Below are 6,704 nucleotides of genomic sequence, written 5' to 3' on the forward strand. Positions count from 1 at the left end.
CATAACGTGTAATATCTCAAAAAACATTACTTATTATTCAAAATTTATTATTCAAAAATATTTACAAAAAGAAATTACTCTGGACAAAATTTATACTTCAAACCCCACTGGTTTTGTGGAAATCACACTTAATTTAAAAAATAAAGTACTGTCTGTGTAGTGAAATGGCAACCAGAAATTTGTGAAAGATCTGAAATCTGAAATCTCTTATGTTCATTCATTCGCATATGAATTTTCACAACGAGATGTTTAATGCATTACGTAATAGTTACATTATGAAAAACAAGATGCAATATGAATATCATAATTACAAACACAAGATCCAGTGTTAACGTCACACATTGAAATTCCACCTCGCCCTGCTCGGGTAGTAGTATATTGTTCGTGTGTTACATTGCATGTAACTTTTTTGTTGTGTAATGATCTACAATGGGAAAAACATTAATGGAAGGAATGCAGTACAAAAGAATACCCATGTAAAACACTATCATGTAACCTAAAGAGAAATGGTCAAGTTCAGACAAGTTGATTGCTTGTAACGTATGGTATCTATGCACACGCGTGCATATTCTGAGTTTGCTTATTGTAGTGAGAGAATATTACTTGTGGGGAGATTTTTATTGTATATTTGATGAAATGATTGAAATTAGTACTTTATTAAACTCCAAGCAACAGCATTTGAGCTTTTTCTTGCACGAATGATGAAACGTTGGAAAAGGAGTTGATGTTATTACTTGTACCGTTACCTGTGTGGAATAGATTTGTGTCACAAATTAATAGGCTGGGCTTTTATGATGGGCTAGGATGCATGTGAGGGTATCATTAATTAATTAAAGTTGTGGTAGCGATTAAAGTGGCAGCAGAGGACCTGGGAAGTGTTGTGTCGAGAAAAGTTTCGGCGGCGTAATGTTGCCAATTTGCCATTGATTGTGATTACAGTTATTGATTTTCGGTTATTTAATTACTAAATTTACCTTCTGCTAATGGGTGGTGTGTTAAACGTTGTGAAGGTGAGAATTAGCTCAACACATTATTTTAATTAAGGGTAACGGTGGAATTGTAACTTTAACGAGAACTGGGTAACCGTTGTTCGGGATGACTGTTGATCCCCAACTGCTCTGTTGGTGAAATGTGAGGTGCACGTGCATTGTTTAATGTGTTTCAAGCTTTGTTTGTGTCTGTCTGATTGATGTGCAGCCTGCTCACTGGTTGTAAGTGTGAATGTAACGTTTAACGAGCGAAGGTGTGCAGTATAGGTTTGTTTTGGATATGAAAAAGCTTCGCCACCAGTGATGTGTGTGCCAATCGGTATTGTGTGATTCTTTAGAGTGTTGTGATGAAGGAATGAGCTCTACTTTCTGTGTGGTGGCAGTTTTAGGAAATGCTGTGGTGCTTTCAGAAAGTGCAGCAATGTTAAACTCGTTAAAATCTTTAACGAGGGCGTCTGTAAATGAAGTTTGCAGTGAATTAATTGGCCAAGTGGATTGTGTAATCGGTGCACGTGACGGGTGTTGTGCTGGTGTCGATGAATCATAACGATTTTGAGGGTTTAAAAGTTTTATTGGGGCATGGGGAGGTTTTTACTGTAGTGGCGAAGGGTCGTTGGAATGTATTTGAACGAGGCGGTCTCTTGATGGGTAGAAAAGCAGTTTCCAGCCAAATTTCACACTGCAGCTGTTGGATCGTGTCGTGTTTATGGTCGTCGTGGGCTGTTGTGACTGATTGCTGCATTTTTTTGCAGGGAATAAGCTGTTGTGAATGTTTTTAGTGGTGTCGTGGCGTTTTAACGAGGAAACCCATGCGAGTGCACTGTAATTGCTTCTTACTGGATTCAGAGTGCTGGGACTGCATTATTTTGAGGCTTTTCACATCGAATGAGCTTAAATTAATCCAAGGCAAGCTGTTAATGTGGTTTTAGGTAGTTTATTTTCGATTCGTAGCGTGTTCGAAAACCTGGCTAATGCTAAGTGAATGGTGTAAACATGGTATTTCAAATGATATTTTAAAAGCACTTCCTCCGATCGGATTTTAACGGTTCGAATGTTTTTTTGCGTGGAATGGATGGATCTTTCTGTTTACGTAATTAGTTTCGGGAATGGATCGGCGGATTTCGTCGTTTCGGTGCGGAAAGCGCGGCCCGTGTTAAGTCTACGGAGCCCCATGTTAAGTCTACGGGCGGAGTGACCCCCGCGAGATCGCAAATTTCGACCCCTTCCCGTGAAGCAATCGTAAAAATAATTACGGATTCGTAGAGGGGAGATTCCGGAGATGCGATTAGACACCTCGTTTGGGGAGGTGGATGGATTTTCGGAGGGATCGCGGCTCGGTAGAAAAGACGAAATTTTCTTCGTCGCCGGGCAGGGGAGAGCGTGGGGAAGAGGGAAAACGTGTAGTGGAAGCCGTGCGAAACTTCGAAACTATATATGTGGGGACACGGTTGGCGCTGATCAATTGGAGCTTGTAGCTGTGGTTACATTTGCGAAGGCTCGTTGTTCGGCTAAGATCGGGTAGTTCCCCGGCAATCGCTTGGGACTCAGGACTGCCTACGGCTCCCCTCTAGTAGCGGGGTCGATTCTCGGGTTCGCCCGCTCCTGAGGCATCCTGGTCCCGCGGCGCTCGGCTTGGGTAACCGAGGCGCCGAAGAAGGCGGACGCGGACCGTAGTGACGGGGTTGCGTGGCCGCAGGGTGGGGATTCTAAGATCCCCACCGGACTAGCCCGGGGTTCCTAGGAGCCCCGGCGAGAATGAAACACGGACCGTTGCGGCGGACGATTTAGGTTTCGGTGATCGGAACGAGAAGACGATGAGGGAGATGTGCCGAACACGACGCGGCCGCCATCGCGCGGGCCGCTCGGGGGAGGTCTCGACCTCGGATCGGATTTTTCCGAGCCGCCGCTACCTGGTTGATCCTGCCAGTAGTCATATGCTTGTCTCAAAGATTAAGCCATGCATGTCTAAGTACAGGCTTTAACAAAGTGAAACCGCGAATGGCTCATTAAATCAGTTATGGTTCCTTAGATCGTACCACGTTACTTGGATAACTGTGGTAATTCTAGAGCTAATACATGCAGCAGAGCTCCGACCCCGCGAGGGGGACGAGCGCTTTTATTAGACCAAGACCAATCCGTCGTCCCCCGGGGCGACGGCATTCGGTGACGACTCTGGATAACTTAGGGCCGATCGCACGGGCACGTCCCGGCGACGTATCTTTCAAGTGTCTGCCTTATCAACTGTCGATGGTAGGTCACGCGCCTACCATGGTCGTAACGGGTGACGGGGAATCAGGGTTCGATTCCGGAGAGGGAGCCTGAGAAACGGCTACCACATCCAAGGAAGGCAGCAGGCGCGCAAATTACCCACTCCCGGCACGGGGAGGTAGTGACGAAAAATAACGATACGGGACTCTCTCGAGACCCCGTAATCGGAATGAGAGGTTCTTAAATCCTCCGGCGAGGATCTATTGGAGGGCAAGTCTGGTGCCAGCAGCCGCGGCAATTCCAGCTCCAGTAGCGTATATTAAAGTTGTTGCGGTTAAAAAGCTCGTAGTTGGATCTCGGTCCCGGGGTCGCGGTCCGCCAGACGGCGGTCAACCGCGGCCGACCGGACGTCACAGGCCGGGTCCCCGCGATGGCCTTCGCCGGCTGTCGCGGGGGGCCGGCGAGTTTACTTTGAAAAAATTAGAGTGCTCAGGGCAGGCGAAGAATTGCCCGGATAATGGTGCATGGAATAATGGAACAGGACCTCGGTTCTATTCTGTTGGTCTCCGGAACTGACGGTAATGATTAAGAGGGACGGACGGGGGCATTCGTATCGCGGCGCTAGAGGTGAAATTCTTGGACCGCCGCGAGACGAACTACTGCGAAAGCATTTGCCAAGAATGTTTTCATTAATCAAGAACGAAAGTCAGAGGTTCGAAGGCGATCAGATACCGCCCTAGTTCTGACCATAAACGATGCCGACCGGCGATCCGCCCGAGTTCCTCAAATGACTCGGCGGGCAGCTTCCGGGAAACCAGAGTTTTTTGGTTCCGGGGGAAGTATGGTTGCAAAGCTGAAACTTAAAGGAATTGACGGAAGGGCACCACCAGGAGTGGAGCCTGCGGCTTAATTTGACTCAACACGGGGAAACTCACCCGGCCCGGACACCGGAAGGATTGACAGATTGAGAGCTCTTTCTTGATTCGGTGGGTGGTGGTGCATGGCCGTTCTTAGTTGGTGGAGCGATTTGTCTGGTTAATTCCGTTAACGATCGAGATTCTAGCCTACTAAATAGAGGGCTCTTGCGAGTCCGAGGGCCCGTCTTCTTAGGGGGACGGGCGGCGTCCAGCCGCACGAGACGGAGCAATAACAGGTCTGTGATGCCCTTAGATGTCCGGGGCCGCACGCGCGCTACACTGAAGGAAACAGCGTGTGTTCTCCCGGTCCGGCGGGACCGGGTAACCCGCTGAACCTCCTTCGTGATAGGGATAGGGGATTGTAACTGTTCCCCTCGAACGAGGAATTCCTAGTAGTCGCGGATCATCAGTCCGCGGCGACTAGGTCCCTGCCCTTTGTACACACCGCCCGTCGCTACTACCGATTGAACGAATTAGTGAGGTCTTCGGACTGGCGTTCTCTCTGGGCATCCGTCCGGGGGGACCTGCCGGAAAGATGACCGAACTTGTTCGTTTAGAGGAAGTAAAAGTCGTAACAAGGTTACCGTAGGTGAACCTGTGGTAGGATCATTAGAGAGATTTGTCGAGTTCTTCGCAAGTCGCCTCGTGATCGAATGACTCCGCGCCGAGCCAAGACGGCCGGAGAAGGAAAAGAAAAATGAAACACGGATAGACTTATCTATGAAGCGGCCTGAGAGCCCGAGAGGAGGAGAAGGCAAAGAAAATGAAACACGGATAACGAGAACGAAAGTACGCAAAATCGAACGAGAACGAAAGTTCCCAAAATCGAACGAGAACGAAAGTTCCCAAAATTCGAACGAGAACGAAAGTTCCCAAATAGCAGAAAGACAAGAAGACTCCCGTTCTCGCCCCGGTTACGGAGCCAGACGCTGTCGCTCCCGACGCGCCGGAAGCGCGTCGGACCGGGTGTCCTGCGGGAGGAGAAACGAGTAAGGCAGCGTCAAACTTCCAAGTCGTGAGGCTAAAGTCCCAGGCAGAACGCCGCTCCGGCGGCTGTTCGCGGGGACGGCACAAGGAAAGTGCGTAACGACTCTGAGCAGTGGATCACTCGGCTCGCGGATCGATGAAGAACGCAGCCATTTGCGAGACTTGGTGTGAATTGCAGGACACATTGAGCATTGACTTTTCGAACGCGCATAGCGGCCTCGGGTTGCTGCCCGGGGCCTCGCCTGTCTGAGGGTCGGATGAAGCTTGCACACGGTGACCGAGTCCCCGAACCTACGCGAAAGAGAGAGTTCGTGATGCGGGGCCGCCGCTGGCCGCTAAGAGCGGGCGGGCGCAGATGGACCGTCGCAGAGACACCGCCGAACTGGGTGGGTCGATCCTAGGGTGGGTCGACGGCGGGAGCGTCCGAGGAGACGGTCTCTAATGTCCGACGACGGGGCCGAGATGGGCGGCACGAGAGAGCGTGGAACTCGGGGTTCGAGGACGAGGAACCGACCTGGCCTTCGTTACCGGCGTCGGCTCAAACTGATTAGTAAGTAATTCCGCCGCGATTCGCCGGCGTTGGGCTTCCGGCGAAATCCGGAAGGCGCTCGTCGCGTCGTTTCGCGCAGTGACGTCGACCTCAGATCAGACGAGACGACCCGCTGGATTTAAGCATATCAATAAGCGGAGGAAGAGAAACCAACGGGGATTCCCTCAGTAACAGCGAGCGAACAGGGAACAGCCCAGCGCCGAACCGCCGATCCGAAGGGGTCGCGCGGAATGTGGCGTTTGGGAGCGAGCCTTCCCCCGCGGACGACGGCGACAAGTCTCCCTGACAGGAGCTCTTGCCCAGAGCGGGTGCGAGGCCCATAGTCGCCGCTTCGTCTCTCGGGTGGCGAACTCCCCAGAGTCGGGTTGCTTGGGAGTGCAGCCCTAAGCTGGTGGTAAACTCCATCTAAGGCTAAATACGGCCGCGAGACCGATAGCGAACAAGTACCGTGAGGGAAAGTTGCAAAGAACTTTGAAGAGAGAGTTCAAGAGTACGTGAAACTGCTCAGGGGCAAACGGGTGGGCCCTCGAAGTCCGAACCGGAGAGGGATTCAGTCCCGGGCGCGCGGGGGACGCGCCGGCGGGGACCTCTAGGGTGAGGCTCCGTCGCGTCGCCCTTCCCGTCGCCGGGGACGCACTTCTCTCTCCAGCAGGACGCCGCAGCCTCTCGGAGGTCGGCAGTAAGGACAATGTAGGTAGGTGGCGTGGGCGTCGGTCCAGAACCGGCGCCCCGTGTCTGGCCTCTAGGGTCCAGGCGCGACTCCCGAGAGAGGGAGGAGAGGTCTCGTTCGCGAGACCGGCCGTTGCCTCGCCCCCGGGCGAGCGGCGGACGGGTACCAGGGACGTCGGGTGCTCCGGGAGTCACCGGGCGGTGTCCCCGGACTCGCGGTACCCGCTGGGTCCCGTCCAGCCGCGGCGCAGGCAAGCGGCTTGCGGCGAGTAGGTCGGTAACCCACCCGACCCGTCTTGAAACACGGACCAAGGAGTCTAACATGTGCGCGAGTCAGTGGGACTCGATCAAGCCCACGGGCAGAGCGAAGGTGAGACAGTGTCG

General features: G+C 52.1%; 3 non-coding genes across 3 annotated transcripts in view; all 3 read left to right on the forward strand.

The window, feature by feature from the left end:
- Nucleotides 1–2,896: 2,896 nt before the first annotated feature.
- Nucleotides 2,897–4,726, forward strand: LOC149072078 (small subunit ribosomal RNA). Its single transcript, XR_016194635.1, has one exon. It is a non-coding gene; the product is annotated as a small subunit ribosomal RNA (ribosomal RNA).
- Nucleotides 4,727–5,202: 476 nt separating this feature from the next.
- Nucleotides 5,203–5,357, forward strand: LOC149072079 (5.8S ribosomal RNA). The gene has a single exon (XR_016194672.1). It is a non-coding gene; the product is annotated as a 5.8S ribosomal RNA (ribosomal RNA).
- Nucleotides 5,358–5,736: 379 nt separating this feature from the next.
- LOC149072080 (large subunit ribosomal RNA) overlaps nucleotides 5,737–6,704 on the forward strand; it is a 3,826-nt gene continuing 2,858 nt past the window's right edge. Inside the window, exon 1 of the ribosomal RNA XR_016194639.1 lies at nucleotides 5,737–6,704. This exon is cut by the window's right edge and continues 2,858 nt beyond it. This is a non-coding gene — a ribosomal RNA (large subunit ribosomal RNA).

This window comes from Pholcus phalangioides, unplaced genomic scaffold (assembly GCF_987345545.1).
Source record: "Pholcus phalangioides strain wild (caught in Gottingen) unplaced genomic scaffold, Ppha-v1.0 ptg000018l_1, whole genome shotgun sequence".
NCBI classification, from domain to species: Eukaryota; Metazoa; Arthropoda; class Arachnida; order Araneae; family Pholcidae; genus Pholcus; species Pholcus phalangioides.